Source organism: Chlorocebus sabaeus, chromosome X (assembly GCF_047675955.1).
Source record: "Chlorocebus sabaeus isolate Y175 chromosome X, mChlSab1.0.hap1, whole genome shotgun sequence".
Lineage (NCBI taxonomy): Eukaryota > Metazoa > Chordata > Mammalia > Primates > Cercopithecidae > Chlorocebus > Chlorocebus sabaeus.
Window position 1 is genome coordinate 106,972,753 of NC_132933.1, and position 22,325 is coordinate 106,995,077.

The 22,325-nt window shown below is 41.7% G+C and overlaps 1 long non-coding RNA gene across 3 annotated transcripts in view; it reads left to right on the forward strand.

Annotated features, from left to right (window-relative positions):
- The window catches only part of LOC103231855 (uncharacterized), a 108,271-nt gene that overhangs the window by 61,898 nt on the left and 24,048 nt on the right, over window positions 1-22,325 (forward strand). Inside the window, exons 1-2 of one of the 3 annotated variants that reach the window (XR_012092037.1) lie at window positions 17,875-21,320; window positions 21,453-21,621. This is a non-coding gene — a long non-coding RNA (uncharacterized lncRNA). Of the gene's footprint in view, window positions 1-17,872; window positions 21,622-22,325 lie in introns of those variants that run through there. The other 2 variants (XR_012092036.1, XR_497028.3) reach the window with 2 other exon arrangements.

Genomic DNA, 22,325 nt, shown 5'->3' on the forward strand with positions numbered 1-22,325 from the left:
CCTTGGCATCTGTTGATTGTATTTTTCCATGCTGAGTAATTTTGAATTTATCCAGGACATTTTGAATATTATGTTATGAAACTCTGGATCTTGTCTAAATCCTATGGAGAATGTCAATAATTTTGTTTTAGCAGGCAGTTGATGATGGTTAGGTTCAGAGGACAGGTTCCAACCCACCTTCTATGAGCTGTGGTCCTGTGTTAGCATTTGCAGCGCCATTTGGATGTGTCCTGTGTGTGTGCTCCACAGTGGCCAATCTGGGAACTAGGTCGTCAGTTCTCAAAGTCATTAGTAGGCTGTTAGGATGAAGACAACAAGTGCAAATCTGAGGAGTGAGCCTGCATGTGGATAAGCAACTTTATGGGGTCTCTTTCTCGAGCTCCTTCCCCTTTGTGCTCTCTCTAGTTCTTTCCAGTTCTATGGGGCTTCTCTTTTGGGCCATTTAGCTAGAAAGCTTAGGCTTTAGTTACTCTATTTTGCCATGTACTTTCACAACTGTGCCCATGTCCCCAGGGTCAAGCCCCTGGAGGACAGAGACACTAAAAACAGTGAGATTTGGCCCTACTTTCTTGGAATCTCGGCACTGTTGAATTTAGAGGAAGGTTTTCCTTCCTCAGAGTTCCTGTCTAGCAGGCTCCCCTTGCTGCTGGCTGCTGTAGCTACTGCAGGGTTACTTGGGGACTGTGGCCTGAGAGAACAGAGAAAAGGAAAAAACAGGGGATTTCTCCCTCTCTTCTGTCAGCACCTAGGGTCTGCTGACAGTGTGTTGAGACCAGGCTTGGACACACTGGATGAAAAAAGAAGAGGAAACTGTCAGTTGGGTGGTCTTTCATGTTCTGGTCTTCCTTCTTAATGTGCCTGCTACTGTTTACTTTTCAGAGTCCTTGTATAGCTGCTCCAAGTATTCTCTCTGAGGTTCATAGTTGTGGGCCCTGGGAAATACAGGGTGGAGTGTGCTGACTCTATCCATCCTATGTAGAACTGGAACCTCTGTTTCATTTTGAATATGGAGAATAGTTTGAGTCTAAACAATGGGTGCCTTAACTGCTCCCTTAGTGTCACTCTACCCAGCTTTACCTCTTTGCTTGAAAAAACATCCTTAGGATCCACAGACACCTGTTAGGAGGGAGGTGGGGCTAATGCTGCCAATTAAAAGCATTACCTTTACCATCCGATGAAACGAAAACTTGCTTCTTGACTCTACAGCTAAAACTAAATTGGGAGTATTTTATTTTCATTAACCTTTTTATTAAAATGCAAGTTCCTTTTCAAAGATGAGAGTTATACATAGTAAGTCGAAGATTTCTGAAATCCTTTTAGTCCAGCTTAGAAGAGGACCAAGAAGATAATGCTTATGCAAATCTGCATTCAGCAGATACTCTCTCCATTAAATTAAGAGATACTTCTCTCACGAAGAGCTTTGGTGTGCAAATTTTGCAGTGCCACATTTTCAATTTTGAATGTTGCATATGCTTACAAATCCCATAGAAGTGATTCTTGTGATAATAGTTTAAAAAGCTTAGTGAAAATCGAGGGAACAGGCTTCTATGAAAATCCGAAGTGAAGTTGTGCATACCTCCCTTAATAGCTAATGGCCAAATGGTTAAAGGTGTTACCAGGGTGGTGAATGATATTCAAAGACCTGTTGTTCAGGAGGGGTGGAGAGCAGGAAGCTCTGTTGGTGTAAGTGGAGAATGGAATGTTTTAGGGAGCCGGGTTTTGTCATTTCCAGGAGCAGGGCGGGCAGCACGGTCTGGGCAGCAGGTCTGGTTCCAGCTTGAGCCCACTCACAGGATGTCAGGGGGAAGTGTGACTAAGGTCACGGCCACGCCACGTGGTGGGCCAGCTGGATCCAGAGCAGGGGCTGCTGTGGCCACACATCCTGAGTTTCCATGGTCTAATGCAGTGGGCTTGAAAAAAAAGGGTGGATGCAGGATGCTGGCTGGGCCTGTGGAGTGCGTGGGCAGTAAGTCTTAAGTGACAGTGGGTGGAGATTACAGCATTTCATCTGCTTTTCCTTTGACACCTTTTAAAGATACAACCCACAGTTTTCAAGGGTTTATGCCAATGTCTGCTAGAGGCATCTTGCAGTAGATCTTAAACCCTATAGTATTCTTAAGAGCACAAGGAAATTCTTATTTGGTTACCATTTACAACAAAGGTGGAAATTTAAAATTAGACCGAGAATTTGGAATGCTGTTCACAATCAGCAGTTTATTAGGGGATTATTTTGAAATTGTTCTTAAGTAATTTTAAGATGTTTCCACATCTCAAAAAGATACATACATTTTTCTTGAATTTTCTTTGGAGAAAGTCTGTTCAGGATGTTTAGCAGGTTGGGTTTCAGAATTTCAGCAGCTTTATGGTGCTGTCATCCAGTTCGACAGATTGAATTTGCACGTAGAGGAAATGGAACGTATTTTTAATCACCGGAATGTATTGTACCTAAGGAACATTGGAGAGTGTATGTCAGGTTTCGGCTGTGATTAATATTTTGCTGATGATTTTACAACTATGTGGCATGCTTACACTCTGCCTCTACTTGAACAATATCTAGTATTTCCTGGTTATAACAATGGAAAAAAGTCTTAGAAAATCAGTCTAGAATTCTTATCCTTAGTCCACTAAAACTTGAGAAGGTCCTGAGCCAAATTTCTTAATTTTGAAAGAAAATTTATTATTAAAAGTTATAGGGTCCTAATCTCACTCCCCCCAACAAATTATGTAAAAAAAATACTTGAAGGAATGAAGAAAGGGATTTTCTTCAGATTACTAAGTAGTTTGAAATAAAACCATTTGAGTTCAAGAATCACCATAGAAACTTGGGTGGGAGGCTATAAGTACTGTGGGATATACGGAGTGTTATTATTAGACATCATTGTTGAAGGTGCTGTGTTTTTAAGACCATGCCTGGCAAGAATTCATCGAAGTATAAAAAGTCTTTCCTTTAATGTGCTACTTATTTATTTAGTTCAGTTGCTCTTCCTAAAAATTAAGAATTGCATTCCTCTTATGGAGAGAAAATAAAGAGAATCACAATCTTTAGTTATATTATTTCTAATATAATGTCATATTCAAAATATATGTGCATACCTTTGAAATCAGGTGCCTAAAAGGGACAGGTATTTGCTTCAGAAGTTATGAATTCCTTAACAGAAAGGGAAAGTGGGAACCAACATTTCTTTCCTTTTTGAGACAGAGTCTCGCTCTGTCGCCCAGGCTGGAGTGCAGCGAGCGGCGCCATCTCAGCTCACTGCAAGCTCCGCCTCCCCGGTTCACGCCATTCTCCTGCCTCAGCCTCCCCAGTAGCTGGGACTATAGGCACCTGCCACCACGCCCGGCTAATTTTTTGTATTTTTAGTAGAGATGGGGTTTCCTGACCTGGTGATCTGCCTGCCTCGGCCTCCCAAAGTGCTGGGATTACGGGCATGAGCCACTGTGCCCGACCCTAACATTTCTTAAATGCCTCTTATGTGCCCTCCTGGAAGCAGGTTATCCATTCTGCTTATGGTTTCTTTTAAGTTGCATAACTGTTCATTGAAGTAAATTTATTGGTATGAAAGAAAATTCATAGGTTGGTGAGTTTGGCTTTTGTTGGGTGGAGGATGATAAGAAGGAAGGGGTGCACAGATTGGCGTGTTTGGAGACTTAAAGCAGTGGTTCTCAACTGAGGGTGACTTTGTCCCTCTGAAGGCATTTGGCGATGTCTGCACACTGTTTTGGGTTTTGGTTGGGGAGGGAAGATGCTACTGGCATGTAGTGAGTGGAGGCCAGTAATGGAGCCTAAATACCCTAATACCCTGTGATGCACAGGATTCCCATCCCCCCAAAACTTTCCTACCAACCAAGAATGTTCTGACCCTGTATGGCCACAGTGCTGACGTTGAGCAAAAAATGGCTTAAAATTAACACAGAAAAGAAATGAAAACCAAAGTCCTCCCTGCTGCATTGACACGTATGGAAGATACATGTCAATTTAGCCTGATTCACTCATTCCTGCAAATAGGTATGTCTAAATATTACTTCTAGACATCTCAAGGAATAGAAACTATAGCTTACTAACAAAAAGGTTTTACATGTGGTTTCAGAGATTCATTGTTTTTTAGGTTTTCACTTTTAGGATATACTTCTTTTTCTCAAGCCTGAATTTCTATAGTGTCCTTTTGGCCTCTTCCATTTCCAGTTGAGCTTCCTGTCATGGAGGTAATGATTAGCTGGTAGCTATTCTGCATGAAGTATACTTTGTCCAAGTTCTGTAGAGGCTGCTATTAAATTGCCCCTGAGCTTTAGATAGCATCAACCCAGTAAGGAGTGTTACAGTGTATTAACATTATTTACATTCTCACTAAGCATATAAAGATAGTGGGGTGGCAAAGACAGAAGATAATGCTCCGTAAGAATCCTGCCTTGTTGGCATCCAATGGCATTGTATGGGGTTCTTGTTAATAAAACACTTAAAGGTCTATTTTTAGATCTTTAGATTGTGCCTCAAGACTTGAATTTGAGTTGTGTAAGGCTTAGCAGTTAGGTGTGCTCCCATCTGCCATCCCAACCTTGCAAAAGGTAACAGAACCATGGTATCTGGGGCAATACATCATTCTTAGACATTTCTGGTGACTTATCATCAAATGTCAGGGTGCTAAAATCAATGAAGAGATGGGATAGAGCTGGTACAAGAGAAGAAACCTGGAAAGCAGAGAAAGGGAAGGTTTGTGAAGAATGGCACAGTAGGGAAGAGTGTAACACAAACCAACAGTGATTGATTCTGCATGCCAGAAATCCTTTTAAGCAGCTGGCTAGGGAGCACCACATTGCTTTAGGCAGTGGCGATGCAGTAGAGAAGGTGAAGCAAGGACCTGGCCCTGGTACGGACCTTGTATCCCAGATGGATGAAATCTCAATAGAAGGTAACTGTGGTAAGTGAATGAAGGAGATGAAGCTATGATGTGGGAGCATTAACAAGGAGTGGGCTGTGTTAGGAACCTTAAGAAATTTGAGACGAGAGAACGGAAGGGATTTAGCTAGAACTGGAGGGGCAGGTAGAGGGAACAGCAAATAGAACAATCTTGGCTGCTGATTTTATAAAATGAGACATTTTATCATAGTCCTAAGAGAAGCCTACATGTCTCCTTCTCAGTTTTAATTGTGACATGTGCTTTAGTTACCTGAAAAATCACTGCCCTCTTAAAATTATATTTTAAAAAGATACCACCACCATCTCTACCCAAAAAAAAGTATATGAGGGTATAAAACATCATGAATTGATAATTTCTTTTCAATTATAAACACTAAAGTTCAATATTTTAAAATGCAGATCTCCTCCCATAACTTTTTTAAAGCTGTGGAGTTGTAGATGTACAGGTTTTTGCTGTTGTGGTTCATTGAATATTAGCCTTTCATCATAGCCTTTAATAATATTAAAATAATGTTAAGAAATCTCATCTCTTGGCCTGAAAACATTTACATATTCAATTGCTTATCTATTTTCCTATTGATCTTTTTTTAACTTCCTGAGGTCAGAGAAGGTACCAAAAAGAGTGGTAAGTAGCTTTCACTCAGGGTCTTTTTTTTTGTTTGTTCTTGAATTTTAATCTCTCAAAAGGACCTTGTACAATTTTTCTCATTGTGGTTAAAAAAATTCTGCCATAAAACTAATCATCTTACCCATTTTAAGTATGCAGTACAGTAGTGCTAACTATATAATATATGTAACTTGTTGCACACAATATTTTTTGACTTGGCCTGAGTTACAATCTTACATGTGCTTCTAATAGGGTGAATCTGAGTGAGGCATTTAGGAGGGTGAAAAAACAATGTGGAGGGGCCAAATGAAACAAGATTAGCACAATGAGGATAACTTTTGAAATTGCCTTTTTTTTGTTTTGTTTTGAGACGTCGTCTCACTCTGTCACCCAGGCTGGAGTGCAGTGGCGTGGTCTCGGCTCACTGCAACTTCCACTTTCCAGGCTCAAGGGATCCTCCCAGCTCAGCCTCCTGAGTAGCTGGGACTACAGTAGCATACCACCATGCCTAGGTAATTTTTGTGTTTTTAGTGGAGATGGGATTTTACCGTGTTGGCCGGGCTGGTTTCGAACTCCTGACTTCAAGTGATCCACCCACCTCGGCCTTCCAAAGTGCTGGGATTACAAATATATATATTTTAAAGGCAGCAGAAATAGACAAAACTCAAATCTTATTTCAGGACTACAGTTGGTATTCTTAAAAGGTCAGAGGAAGAGCTGAATATATCTAGAGGTCAAGTACAGCAGCCTGTAGGGTATGGGGCCAGTTCAGGATGGAGTGTAGAAGCAGTATTTGAGGAGCGGCACAGATAGAAATTCCTGATCCAGCTAGATTTGGCTCTCATAAACCCTCCAGTGAAGGGCCGTTTCCTACGAAGCCCGTCTCTTGCTCATGGCTGTCAGCCCCATTTCCTCTAAAAGTTGGCCCACACCTTCTATTGTCCTTTATGGCCTCTGGATACAGCACCATCTCCACGCAACACGCAACACGTCTGTTGCATTTTCTCAGCAAGATGATCAAGAATTTCTTTACTTCGGCAATTCTAGGATCTGCTCATTTCTGGGACACTTTGGTTTTTGTCCCCAACATCTGATTAAGTATCTCTCTTCAGTGGTTGGGTGCCTGGAGCCATCTCTGTATTACCTTTTGAGAGTTGTTTTCATTCTGATGTACAGGATCCACCTCACCCTGTTTATCTCCGAACTACCCACCTCTCCAGCCTCACATTTGACTTTCTGTAAGCTCCAACTGGAGCTGCTGAGGGCAGAGACTTGGGATATATCTCAAAAACCTCAAGAATGCATTTTGATATGAGAGCGCCAAAGGTGGTCCTAGCAACCCCAGGAGTAGGAAGGCATCCCTTTCAGTTCTCTGACAAGGATCAAGATTCTGAAGGGCAGAGGCTGAGAGCTCAGGTCTTATCACCTCTCCGAAGGTGGAGATAGATGTAGCGCCCCTTGCCATCCTGATATGGAAGTATGTATATACCCCCTTTCCCCCATTTACTTTGTGATTTTGGTATTTTTTCCTCTAGTAAATCCCCGAGTGAGGTCTTTAAAAAACATGAGAAGGGAAAAGAGGATGAAAAGAATTAGATTGGGATTGAGGTAAACATAGCATAACTGAAGAGCTTGAAGAATTGCGATGTGGAGGGCAATTACACTAACCCTGGTACTGTTAATAGTGACTTGGTGAGTAACTTATATGTGGATTTCCTTTTACTTAGAATCTGCTACTCCGTCTACCTCTCTTAAGCTGTAGTGTTTCTTTAATGGAGGAGGGAGGAAAGACGTTGGCTTACAATTTGCTGCCTAATCTAATATTTGGTTCTCATGCACTGATTTAACAGATGTGTATTGAGCCCCTACCTTTGTTAGACCTCGAACAAGATGCTGGACCCAGTGCAATAGGCAGGATCAACTCAGACCCCTCTTCTAACATAGGAACTGCACACTGGCCTGTAGACGTGTTCTCTTTGGTCCACACAGTTATAAACACTGCAGTGTTGTTTTTTTTTTTTTTTCTCTTGAAAATCTGGTTGATTTGGCCCCCTGGACCTGCATCCTCACATGGCAAATTCAGGGAGGTGGCAGGGGGAAAGGGGTTGCTGAGAAATGTCTGCCGTGATCAGTAGAGGTACATGTTCTACAACCTTCCCTGGCCTCTGTCTCTCATTGTGTTAGTTATTTTTGTCCTTGGGGGCAATCTTGGTTGGGATTCCTCCATCTTCACGTGCTTCTCTTCGCAGGAATCATCCTGTGGGCTGGGGAGCCTGGGATGAGAGCTGGGACAGAAGCTGAGTTGGGATGAGAAGTGTGGCTCCCTGCTGCTCTCCCTATGAGTGGATGATGCCCCAGAGCTCTTCCCCAGAGCTCTGCCCCTGAGCTGTGCCCTTGAGCTATGCCCTTCATCGAGCCCTTCCCAGGCCACTGCTGCACAGCTTTTTGGCTGCGCAGTTGCTTTGCACTCTTCAAGATTAGAATGTCGGAAAGGGGAAGTCACGCCACCAGCTATTCTAACTCTCCTATCCATGAACTTCTGTTCTTGACAGTTGTGCTCTTTTTTTTTGTTGTTCCTAAAAGTCCACCTGTGGCATTGTTCCTGCCTCCACACCCGTGTCTTGGCAGCCCTTCCTGCCTAGGGGACCCTTTCCTTCCCGCTCTTGGGGGTGCTGCTCACCTCTGAAAGCACAGCCTGCCTCCCTTTCTTGAAGGCTCTAAGGCTGGGCACTGTGGGGCTCGAGGCTGGGGGTGGGCAGCAGAGAACAGAGCTGCCTACAGGGGCTCTTCCAGCTTTTACCAAAACAGTTGATTTTATCTGTTTTACATTTTGGACTTTCTCATACATTTTCTTTCAAGAAAACACTGCAATGCTCAAGGTATATAATAATATAAGGCATGTTGTCTTATATTATTCATTGTCTTTCCTAATCTTCATACCTGGTCTCTAAGATTCCATCACGAGTTCTGGAGAGCAGGGTCTCAGTCCTGTCTATCTCTGCGGTCCCAGAGCCCAGCCACTGCACCGTAAATCCTAAGGTTGAAAATAAATATTTGTTGCAGGAACGAATTAAAGTAGTTCCTTCTCTGATTTTCGGAGCACAGAGTTTACAGATGATACAAATTTAAATTTTTCATACCCTGCGACCACCTCCTTCTATTACTTGCTCCTCTTAAAACGTGTCGTTTAGAAAATGGGAGCCATCTTCTCTTTGTCTTGCTCATCCTTCAGGTTCCTTTCACCTAGCTCTTAAGTCTGGGGCTAAAAGTAAAGGACAGGTGGGGACAGGTAGTGACAGGCCTGGCTGGAGCATCTCTGGGAGCTCTGAGTCACCTGATGTGGGGGGAATGCAGGGGAGGCTGGGCACTTTGACAAGGTTTAGGGTGGAGACCACAGTCCTCTCAGAAACACCCCACGGATTCCCAGACTCTGTTGTTAAGAAGCTGTACATACAACATGGTGTCTCCCACTGGAGACCCCAAATCCCAGGGCAAGGTAAAAAGATGGCTGAACTGGGAATTGGTAGCCCTGATTTACTTGCTAACCCCACTGCCCATTTATTTAACCTTAGGCAAATCACTAAACGTTTCTAGGTCTGTTTCATCTCGTTTTGAGAATTCGATATGGGAGAGCCCTCCCAGCATGATTTCCCTGCTGGTTGTGAGTCTCCTCTGACTCAGCAGACAATGCTTTATGCCAGTATTCCTCTGCAGTTTCACAAGAGGGCACTAAGCCTCAGAGGCTGTGAGCATGAAAGGGCCAGAGGCAAACATACAATTTATTTCCAGTCTCTGCCTTATCTTCAAGTGGAATTTTTTGTATTCTAATCTTCACTCTAGCTATGTTTTCATATTGAAACAATTTAAAATTTATTTTTACAAATTTCATTATTTATTGTCCTCAGATTTTGTAGTGTAAGGTAAACCCCAAGGATATGGGACATGCCTATCCCCTGGTTTTGTAAATTCCCCGGAGTGTCCCCATGCTACTTATAGCTCTGTTGTTCGTGGTCAGTTTTAAATTACAAGTTGGATGGAGATTATGCCTCATTATAGTTATTGCGTATGCATATAGCAATTGACTTAACCCCCACCCTTAACCCTATACAAAAGGTACTGTCAGTTACTGTCATTTTATAGATGGAAAACCGAAGCACATGGATGTTCAGTCAATTGCACAGCTTGTAAACGGTGTAGCTGGGATTAGACCTGGCCAGTCTGTGTTCTTAGCCTCACTCTGTTATCCTGCCTCTATGGTAAACTAATTTAGGGAAGCCGATTGATTTTTTTTTGTTTGCAGATCATGATCTGATAATTTTGGTGTTACTTTTCACACAGCATTTTTAGAATAAACGTTAACACCTATTTGCAGGTGCGTCTTTGCAGGCACCTATTTTGCCTAGAGTTCAGGAAATTTGCAGGCACCTATTTTGCCTAGAGTTCAGGAAACTCAGTGGTGGGGCCTGATGTTCTCAACTACTGAGAACTCAGGTCAGGCTCAGTTCTGTGGCTACAGATAGATTCTCCCTGGTGTGCGCAACTAGCCAGTTCCAGAGACTCACCACATGAGGCAGGCGGGGCAGGGGCTGCCTCTGACTAGAGGGATTGGTGTCACTGCCAGAGAGAAAATCAATCTGAAGTTTGTCTCATGATTCCAGATGATGGATCTGCATAAGCCATGTAGTTGGATGTTTTCAAACAATGTGACTAAGATACGAAAGATTCAGATATTAAAGTTGCTGTAGTGGCTTTGTAGTATTATTTGCTATTGATGCACTTTGCTTACAATTCACTGTGTTTCTTAACTGTGTAAACAAAAAGCAAGCGCCATTTATTACACACAGTTCTGCTGAATGCTTGTGGCTTAACGTTTGTCAGATATTTCAATATATAGCCACAGATCACTCTGCATGACATTAACAACAGCAAAGTCTGTCTGTTTCTTTGTTGTAAAAAATTGGGATCGGCCTGTGGGCCTGCTATATGTCTCAATGTGGCAAAGGCAGCAATAAAATGTCACAGAGGAGAACAAACTAGCCTATATCTAAAGAGAAGATTTTAAACAGACATGTGACATAGACTTAGGCAACTGGAAGAAAGCTTTCATACGTTGCTACTTGCGGGCCTACTGACATACTTTGATGGGTGCTCACGGGTTATTTTTCTGTAGTACCCCACCGAAGGCCCATCTCTCGACAAGGCACTGAATCCCATCATCCTGTCTTCTAATCAAGGTTCCTGCAGTTGTCCTTGTGGTCCCTGGTGACATCTGTTCTTCCACCCACATCGCCTTCCAGCTACTATACCATATCTCTGAAGAGTTGTTGTCTCTCTTTACTGCCTCGTATACCTCTCCTCCCATGCTCTGCAGTCCTCACTCCAGTTAGGCTTAGTGTTCCCCTCCCCACCCCCAAATGACTCTCTGACCAAATCGCCCAGGACCTCTACCTTTCAAATTCAGTGTTGAGTCCCCAATCTTCATCTTATTCAGCCTACTGGTAGGATCTGGCCCAACCAATCATCCCCTCTTCCTTGAAATCATTTTTTTTTTCACTTGGCTCCTTGATGCCACACTTGGTCCTTTGCCTACCCAGAGGGTGATCCATGCCAGTCTTCTTCGCTGATCCTCCTGGCATTGCTTCAGCCTCTTCATATTCAAGTGCCTCAGACCTCCACAACTTCTGTAACTGTCCTCACTCCCAAATTATCTAGTCCCTTGACATTAAATGTCACTTAAACACTGATGATTTTATCTTGGAACTCTGCTCAATTTCAACCATCTTTTCTGCCTCTCTGCTTGGATATCTGATTGGCATCTCAAGCCTAGCATGTCCAAAGCTTAACTCTTCATTTCCTTCTACACACTTTCTCACCCCTGCCATACCCAAACTGCCCCATCTTGGTAAATGTCAGTGCCATTTTTAAAATTGCAAAATCCTAGTGCTGCTACTGACCCCTCTCTTTAGCTTCTACTTCACATCAGCAAATCATGTCTGCTCTTCTTTTAAAATATATCCAGAATCTGACCACTTATAATCTCCACTGCTACCACCTAGTTCAGGCTGCTGTCAGGTCTTATCTGGTGCCCTATTCCACCCTTGCCTTTGGAATCACCCTGTAAAGATTCTTAGATATCTCCCAATCTACTCACATGGGTTTCCATTTCTCTTGGAGTAAAGACCATAGCCCTTGTAAAGACAATGGCCTAGAAAGTCCTGTGTGATCTGCCCTGCCATCTCTACCAAACCCAGTCAGTCTCATATCCCTCTTCATTCTCCCTTGATCATTTTGCTGTGGTGACACTGGCTTCTTTACTGTCTCTTTTACAAGTTTTCTCTGCCTTGCCCTCTCATTTGTTGTCTAGATATTTATGGGACCTACTGCTTCTCTTCCTTTAGATCTTTGTTTAAATGCCTACTTGATCAGAGAGGCTTTCTTTCACTGATCACTCTAAACAAAATAAGTTGCTGCCAACCCTACTGCCACCCACATATCCCAGGATTGCCTGCCTTCTCTATCCTGCTTGAGCACTCATCACCCGGAGCATATTATGTAGCTATTTGGTTGTATTTCCTTCCCCTTTAGACTGGACAGGGAATTTATCTCTTGTTCATTGTTGTATCACCTTAACCTAGTGTGGTGCCTGGAAGTTAGTAAGCACTCAGTAAACATTTTTTAAATGACTGAGTGAATTTCCTAGGCACACTGGTCAGAAATAGGCTATAGAGAATGGAAGAGTGGCTGTACCTGCCATTTAATATGCTCTCAATAAGATTACATTTATTGAAATAAGATTTTATTGGCGATGAAACAAAATGCTATTGGGCATACAGAAAGGCATGAGAAAACCAGGCACTAAATTTGATATTAGTCAAGCAAATGTTCATAGTTGGAGAAATGATTGAAAGTCTATCTTTTCTTTCATAGCAACAACTAGAAAGATAGAAGGAGTTTGAAGCTGTGTTATGTTTTGTTACTGAGTTACAGTCAGAAGGACTGCTGATCACACAACAAGCAATGCAACTCAAGGCAGAAGAAATTGCCAAATCCCCCAGAACAAAGCAGTGAGGAACTAGTTTGACTGTCACCCAAGACTGTCTTTAAGGCATTGTGTCATAGTTAATTGGCAAAGTTTGTTTCTTTCCTAATGATACATAAAATAATGAAGTGTCTTACAATCCACAGAGTTTTAGCTTGAATAAAATAGGGTGGATCTCTTTTCTAGATCTTAGAATGATGAAACGAATTTATAAATCTTAATTTTGTCATTTATGGTTGTTAGTTTACATCTTAGTTTCTAAGATAACAAATGTTACTCTTCCTTATTAGTTAAACCAAGAAGGGAGAGGTTTGGCCAGACACTTGTGCTATCATTTCTTGGTTTCCTTACTGAATGCCTTTCTCCAAACATTACGTACAGAACTAGCATAATGGGGACCAATTATCCAGTCGTGAGTTTTGACTTTTGGTTCTCATGATTAGTTTGAAAATAATTTTTTTCAGACAGCTGCAGGTTTTGTTTTTCATTTTTTTTTGAAATAATTATAGGTTCCTAAGAAGTTATAAAAATAGTACAGAGAGGTCTCGGGTATCCATCAGCTAGTTTCTCCCCACAGTGACATCGCCCATAACTGTAGCACAGCTGCAGTTTTAATAGATCATTTTGTTCTTTTCCCATGACCTGTTGGAGTAGGAATAGAGAAATCAGGTAATTTTGTTATGCTCCAAGCCACCTCACTTTAGGAGGGAGTGTTTCTGGTAACAGGTGGTGAGCCCAGAGGCACAGTTGCTATAGAGGGACTAATACATTGATTTTCATGACCTAGAGGAAATAATCACTCAGGTTAAAATGTCTTCAAGAGTTAGTGGCCTGAAGCTCTCCAACAGAGAAACTCCTAATTGATTTGTTTTTGCTTCAGCACAGCTTTCTTTTGAAGCAATCATTTTAGAGTGATTTCAGGTGCTCCAAAAAACCTCTTGAAATAGACCAACTTAAAGATCTAGAACCTCAGTTGGAAGGGACATGAGGTCAACCTTACCCATTGGATAGGGTCAACCTTACCCATTGGATAGGGCGATTTCCCCCTTAAAGACCCAGCCAGGTTACGGTTGCAGTTCTTCTTAAGATCCTTTTCTGCTTAAGGCCTCAGTCCAGTTTCCACATGATGGACTTTTCTTACCCACAGATCAGACAACAGACAGGTGCCTCTGTGTTTTCCTTTTCTCCTTTCAGTTAAATACATCTGCATTCTCAAATCTTGTGGTGGTTTTAGCCACCCACTCCTGACCTCCCTCCTACTTGCTGCTTCTCCACAGGCTGCAGTTTTTTGATAGCTTGGCCACATCCTAGAGAGAAGATAATGGTGGTAAATTAGGGGGTGAGCTGAGAGAGGTACATTACAGAAAAAATATGACAGAAGGTATTTGGTACAAGATTGGAAACTAAAGCTCATTATTATAATTATATTCTTCAAATAACGGTAGTGTCTTCCTTACCCTGTTTCTCTTTCCTATTTCTATTATTTGTTATCTTTCACTTGCACTTTTGGACACCCTGTACTGTCTTCTGTCCCTTGAAGCCAGACTTCTAGGGTATGGTCTGCATTGTGAGCGGCCCTGATATCCCTATTTCCTCAGTCCAAATACTCACCTTTTGTTTTCTGCTTCCGCTGACTCTTTCACTACATCACCTCAGCCAAGACCACCACCTCCACCTCCATCTCCACCTCCACCTCCACCTCCACCTCCACCTCCACCTCTCGCTCCACCATTGTCCTCCACCTCTACCTCATTTCCATCATTGTCCTTGCCCAAATGCCTGGCCTTCAAGTTGTCTTTGCTGCTGTTTTTTATTCTTTTCTCTTATCACTAGATGAGAACCACGTCATGTTAGCATAGTTAGTGACTATGCTGAGACCAAACAGCCTTAAATTCATGTATACTCAGCATCAATGATGCCTTTGAAAATTCTGATTCTCCCCAGATAAAATATCAGAATGGCAACCCCTGCCCCCTGCCCCTGACCTTCAGCCTCAAACATCTGGCATTTTGGGAGCAGATAAAACCCACACAGAGCGCCCAAGGACTCTTTTCTTCAGAGGGCTGGAACTCGGAGGATTTTCCCCTGCAATTGCTATTTGAAATATTTTTTAAAAAAAAAGAGAGAGAGAGAGAATGAGAACTAAAATATGAACTGGAAATTTCTACAAGCTGCCGGCCCCTTGCAATAGATGTAGGTCAGGATGTGACAAAATTGGGTTTGGGAGTATTATTTCTACTACATAAGAAGTTAGTTGAGAGAGCGCTGACTTGAAAGGTAGAAGGTCAAATACTGCAATACAATTAACTTGGCTTAAGTGGGGTGGTAGAGAACCTGAGGGTTGGGGGTAGAGGTAGCCAAGTCACCTGTTCTGGAAACAGATTTGGCCCATTTTATATGAACCCAATATTGATATATCTTTGTAGATTATGTAAATATGTTTTGACTGAGGTCTCCAAAATTGTTAATGTTCTATAGGCAGACTTAGGGATATGCAAACTTGGGCATACAAATTATCATCCCTAAAGAGCTTACCATTACAGATTAAAATTTCCAAATTGAGGAACCCATAGAAATAGAGAAGTAAAAGCATTGGCTTATTCAGAGTGGTCTTGAATTTATTTGGAGACCCCAGTAAAGATACTAGCACAAAAAACAGTGTTATACAAATAGAAATGAACTTTGGAAAATCTGACAATGTGATAAAGACTGTATTCTCTGAGCTCCTGGGTGTAGAACATTCTGTAAGGGTACTAATTCATAGAGAACATTTGCTTATCCAAAGAATATCCATACTTATGTTTAATAAAGGAAAAAATCACGGGTGGGTAACTAAGCAGACAATGTATTTTAGCTCATTTGTGTAGTAAAACATGTAACAGAATCTCAGTAGGGTTCAAATATGCCCTCTTGACTTCCAAATGCATAGACTCCTTTAAAATAGTATTTTAGTTGTTCAAGCCTTCCCCCTTAGCCATTTTACACCTGGTAATAACTATGTAAATTCAGAAAACAGATTTTATATGTTTTGATCCATCTTTTTCTTCATATTCCTCTTAGCAAATTCTTACATTGATGAAGATCTGCTTATTTCACCCTAAGGCAATTCAAAAGTTCTGTATGACAACTTTATTCTCACTGCCAACTATTAGGAAAGGAATGCCCACTTTTCCCTGAGGGCGTGTTGTTGCATGAGAGGTTGAACTCATTTTCTGAGCAATTGTTTTTATAAATTCAGTATTTTGCTTCCAGTGTTCATGGCCAGATAGTGTATAACCTGGTCTCTACCCAGTATTATCCATGCTGTTTTCACACTTACCCCCAAGGGCCAAAGATTATCTCACAGAAGCTCCGAAAGAATTCCTGTTTCTGAAATTCATGTGTAAAAGGAAATTTTTAAAGGGAAGAGGGTGATAATTGAGTTCAAAGTCTGAAGAATTTTTGTGAAGGATTATATTGATTAGTAACAAAAGCTCTCTGGCATTTTCAGGCAGACATGTGAAAAAAGTAGTGATTGTAATTAATTTTTAGTGAGTGCCGCATATTTGATAATTGCTCTGATTCACGCTATTATATTCCTCTTCCTTCACCCACAGCAAAATAAGCCTAATTTGATTCATACCCTTAGGAAGAAGAAAAAAAAAAAAAGCCTAAGATTACTCACATGGCTGTGATTCAGCTCTTGGCTCCCACCACCTCCTCCTCCTCCTCATCCTCCCTTTCTCCCACCCTGCCCACTCCCATATTCACTCCCACCCAGTGGTGTTGCCATCAAAAAACTGAGTCAGTTTGTTCTTTAAAATGGGTGGGGAAAGAAGAAACTAATAAAAACTTTTCTGAGCGAAGTATACTGCTTAGATCTGAAATCATTGCAGGAAGACAGGCAAAGCGGCTACTTACATAACATGAGAAGCTTGAAAGAGAGGCCAGCCCTCATAAAGAAATGTTCCGATTGTCTTATATAAGACTAGTGTAGCTTGTGTGCATGTCTGTAGAGGCATACACATAGCCATGGAGGCAGATTTCTATGAAAAACCTCTGATATTGTGAATCTTACATATAATGTATACAGAAAGAACCTTGTTTTCAAAGTAGGATACTTTGCTATAATCAAAAAGTGAATATAGAAGCAATCCAAAGATTTCTGATCATTGCAAAACATAGGTGATAAAGACATTTTGTATGCCTTCAAATGAACGTGTGACTTGGCAGCTTGAGGTGTTTTTGTTGTTTGTTTGTTTTTCTTTTTCTTTTTTGACAGTGTCTTGTTCTGTTGCCCAGGCTGGAGTGCAGTGGCACAGACCACGGCTCACTGCAACTTTGAACTCCTGGGCCCAGGTGATCTTCCCATCTCAGCTTCCCAAGTAACTGAGACTACAGGCGCACAGCACTGTGCCTGGCTAATTTATTATTATTATTTTTTGTAGAGATGAGGTCTCACTATGTTGCCCAGACTGTTCTCAAACTCCTGGGCTTAAGCGATCCTCTCACCTTGGCTTCCCGAAGTGTTGGGATTATAGGCGTGAGCCACTGCACTCGGCCACAAGATTGTTTTTTGTTTCTTTCCTGAGGAACTGTAAGATTAGTACTGAAGGTGACAGCTCACCCTTAGGGAGCTGATGGTGGTAGCAAACATTATTGAGGCAGCAGTCTCTGTTCCTTGCTTGTATTTTTTTGCTTATTCCCATTCTTCAGATGAAGTAAAAGCCGTAGAGAAATGAAGGGACTCTTGTAAGTCCCCACAGGTAATAACCTCAGAGACAGTGTTAGAACCCAAGCTGTTTGTCTTTACCCTGACTTGTAACTTTGGTTTTTTGGGAGCCTGACACAGTTGGATCATTTGGTATTTTAGAACTTACCCAAGACAGGAGTGGCGGTGGACAGGAAGCTCCATGCTGGAGCTCCAAACCAGCCTTGAACTGAACTGTTGAATCAGGTCTGTGTGCATCTTCAAACCAGGCTGTGACATGGAGGGGAACAGAATGGAGCCTTCCCTCATCACTCATTTGTAATCCCAACCACCCTCTCTTCATTTTGCTGGCTTTTCCCCCATTATGTTACCATCTGTCTCCAAAACATTGCCTGGGTAAAGACAAGCTGGAGCAGTTGCTCGCCCTCAAACAAAACACAGAACTACTTCTCCTCACTCCCATTCCCCCCCACCCCCACCCCCGACTAGTGCCAAGCACCATATTTGAGGAATTCCATATTTATAAAGCTTGCTTGCACCTCAATGATGCCTGCTTGCTGTCCTTTTTATTATTCTTCAAATATGTTATGTGCTGACTGGAAACGATTAGCTTTTGTTACTGAGGGGTTTGTGGGATGCTTGAAACAGCTTCATATAGTTCTCAGATGGAAATGCGTGCTGTTTGCTCCTTTAAGAAATGAAATTTCTTAATGAAAGACAGCATAGAGGAGAATGCATACTGAGGTTCCCCATCCAACTCTCTGGGTTTCTCTTAGGGTAATTGTGGTAGGGTTTTATGTCATGGCCCTGTGGAGCGAATAAACAGTGGATCTTGGGTACTTTTTTCTGAGTCTGTACCCATCTCTTCATGCCTCTGACTAGGGGCCCTTGTTAATGTCAAGGGCAGTACTCTGTCCCCAACAGAGCTGTAGTGTTGCCCCCAGTCTCTGACCCACTCACCTTCTTTCCTGGCTGATGACACTTCCAGTGTCCTGACACATCTGGGCAGACTGGAATTGGAGTTCTTAAATGCCCTCTCTGACTGGCCCCAGCTCGATTCTGCACTGGCCTTAGGAGACTCCACAAAGTTTGGAGAGGAAAGACCCAAACAGGTCTCAGATGTAAAACTGGATGAGTATTTCAACTGCTGAAACTTTAGGAGGAAAATATGGATTGGCTATGTGTTTGCCAACATGAGTAAAGTAGTTACTAGTGATTCTTTTTTAAAAAAGTTATGGAATCATATTTTTCTCATTCAGAAGTGTTACTTAGGGAATGACTGAGATGTGTATGACTCCAGAGTTCTCTGTCAGACACTGTTCTCAGCCCTTAACGTAGAGTCATTTTATAATCCAGGTACCACAGCTAGGAATAGCAGAACCAGAAGTCAAGCCCCAGCAAGTCTGACTCTGGAAGCTAGACTCTTCAAAGATGTCATAGGCCCTTTTAGATGCCAGAGTTTTAGGTGTTCCATTTTATTCACATTCTATTTTCATAACCTGTGTTTATTTCCATTGAAAGCCGTATAATTATAGACTTTATGTTCTGTATCTTAGCAAGGTAACTGTCTTTAAGCCAATAAAACTTAATACGTTACTGTTGAAGTATGAATAAGTTTTAATAACCGAGAAATACACACACATACTTAGAATTCAAAAGTATAATTGGGAAGTGCACTCGAAATAGTTTCACGTGATTTTAATTTCTGAAAATCAATTCTGTATGTAAATTGAATGTAGTGTTTATTCCAGTAAAACCCTGCCGGAAGTCTTTTTTATAAAGTGAATAATCAACTCCTGAATTAACTGTTACACATGGTTTCCGTGTGTATACCTTTTCTGTGCTCTCATCTACCAATCTGAAAATTAGATATCTGAACATTTTTCTGTGTTTCAAATGTTGGATGTATTTCCTGTATCATAATAAAACTAGTTATCCATCAAGGCGTAATCAACAGTAAATGCCAAGCCTTAGAGCAGTTGCTGACTTTGCTCAGGGTTAAAGGAAGTATGCTGAAAAGAGATAACTGTAGTTCAGTTGCTCAGTCCAAGCCTTCCAGATTTTCATGTGGGGAATTGCACTTCTTATTACTGTATTCTTCCTGTCTACGTAATACCTGGGAACAATTTACTCCACGTAATGCCACTCCCATCTTGGTAGTAAAGTTTTTACTGAAGAGGAAGACTTTTAGGGCATGTCAGTATATTTAATTGGAATTTTCACTGGTGACTTTCAAGTTTTGATTTCGCAGCTTTTAGGCAGGTCAAGACTAAAGGACTCTACAGATTTTTTGGTAATGTGATTGTATGACGTGTGTGCCGTGTGTGAGTAGCTCAGCTTAGAGTGTGAATTGCAGTCAATGCAAAAGTGAAAGCTGCAACATGGCTCTCATGCTCCCAACCACTTCCTGAAGAACCCCGCCACGCGGGCCCCAGACTTAGAGACTTGAATCCTCAGGATGGAAAGAGTCCAAGTCCCTCATGGTAAAGACCTCAAGTAAACCTAAACGTAGAAAACCTGTTTGCTACTCTAGTGTGAATTCAAACGTTTGGTTGCCTCCATTGTAAAAATTTCAGGGCACAATTCTGAAATTTAAAATATTAGGGAATAGAGCCAGAGCGTTGCCATACCTTAAAAATAATCTTTCATCTCTCCTGTTTACATGATTCAACCCTTGAAACCAGTTGGAATGTGCGTCCTGATCTCTAAATGTACAAGTTATTTAAAAAAAAAAAAATGTGAGCTTGTCAGCTTAGCTACAGCCACCAGTCTAATAAAACTGAGTCACATCCAAATGGGCTGCACTTAAACTACCCTCCTATTCTAGGGAAAACGTGGCTGGGGGAGGCAGTCTGAGTCATCACCTGGTTTGTTTGACATACGCTTCCTTCCATAAATTGGGAATGGCGAGCGGCACAGTGTTCTGGGCTTGCCTGGGAGAAGGAGCTGTTGCAGCTTTGCATGATCAAAATAGGGCCTTTAGGTTTGAAGGATGAGGCCGAGCCCATATTTTGACTCCAGATGTCGGGGGAGGGGAGAAGTCGTCGACAGATCCAAACAAGGAATATTTGTAAGTACCATTTTTGGAGGTCGGAGAAATGGTAGGGGTGTTCACAGTTGAATTTCTTCCTAGGACATAAAAGGTGTTTAAGAGACAAATTAGGGGCATTCAAATAAAAATAAATGGGTATCTATTTCACTAAGTGGGCTCGTTTACTTAACAAGAATATTCTTGATGTGGACAGCTTAAAATGATTGAGAGAGAGATGATTTGGTAGTTACCATACAAATCTGTTCTGACAATGTTTAATTTCACTTAATTTATTTGACTATTTTAAAAGAAATGTATTTCACCTAGGAATCTTTTCATGGCTAATTTGAATCTTCTTTAGGAGTATTTTGAGGGGTTGGGAAGAGAGGCTTATGTGTCTCGCACATTTTCCTACAGTGGTTTTGCTGTAGGAAAACCATTTTAAAAAGTTTAGAATGTAAAATTGTTGCAGACTATAGAGGAAGGGGAAGCAGGAGTAGATTTATAGCTGAAGTGGGTTTGTAAACTCGGCCTCTGCTTTGGGATTATTTTTTAATATGTGCCAGACATTCTTCTGATTTTCATCCTGGCTTGGTTGTGGCTCTTTCTCTGTCTGTGTGAGGCTGGGGTGTTCCCTGTTTTAAAGCCGTAGTTGTCGCAGCCTGGGCGTTTTCTGTTTCGGCTTATGGCTTTTTTTTTCTCTTTTCCTGAATGAGTGTCCTTTGTGTAACCCCAGTAATTCAGAAATCCTGCAGTCATAGGGACTGCCCTATCATGTGACTTAGGTACTAGGTTCTGGCTGCGATTGGTCAGCAGCTAATTGGCGGGTCCCTATAAGAGGTCTTGGGTCGGGCATCCGGCCACTCTCCTGCCTGGGCTGCTGCTCAACGGGGGCTGGGGTGGGGGGCGGTGTCTGTCCAGTGATTCAGCCACATGTGATAGATGACCAAGTGACTGCTTTCTTGGGGTCCGCACACCAGTGGAAGACAGTCAAAGTGGTTGTGACAGACTTGATCAAACCCTGGGCTTCCTGAACTGGTAACTGTCACTTTAATATAGGTTACTGATTAAACTCAGAAAAATGCAGCTTAAAATCTTTGCCAGGAACTTGTGTGGACTTATTCCCTGTTCCCCCCCTACCCCCCCTTGTTATGATTTGTTTTGTCACAGGAATGAAATGCAGATAACTCTTTAGAAAACTTTTGTAGGAAAAGCGCCTCGTGTGATCTGGAACAAAGACGTTTTATAATCAGATTTATCAAGCTGTGAAGAGGGAGTTTTAGTGAACGGAAGCAGCAGCATATTCTGTCACCAGGAAATACTCCTTTATCCAGAATTGGTAAGTGAAAAGTGGCATTGCTCCCTAATAGATATCATATGTGTGTGTGGGAATTGAAAAATTGTTCACAGACCCCTAACAACTGTGTTGAACAGAGAACACATAAACAGTGAGGAGTTCTAAAAAAGGGCAGCACAAGAATACCGCCTAAAGACTGAGAAGAAGCCAGGTAATTAACAAAAATGAGCTGAGTGCTATCAGTTTAGCTAAACATATGTAATACAGCTGGATTTGGTTGTTTTATTTTTTCTTGTTAGTGGAGGGGAAACAAAATCAGAATGGGCTGTTTAGTAGAATTGCGACATTAACTTTCCATGGATGTAGATTTCCATTTAATCTGAATAGAATGTATGAAATTTGAAGGGATGCTTTCAGAATTAGCTTACTTGCCCTCCTTTCCTTTCCTCTGCATTAAGATGTCAAGTATTTAGTGAGAACCTTACAAGATGAAAGTTGTGCAAAATGAAAGTTCAAGTAGTGCATGGGAAACACCTCCTCCTGATTGGGAAGGGTAGATTACAATGGCAATAGATTTTTTTGTGTTTTTTACATTTGTGTCACTAATTTTAAGTTTGTTCTATTTGATTACATGAGTAGAGGGAAGGGTGGTTATTTCTATCTATATGGTTCGTGACATTTTGGGAGATCATGATTAGTAGTTCTTACTGGTTTGGTATGCATGTTCCTGCCTGTCTCTCTTTCCC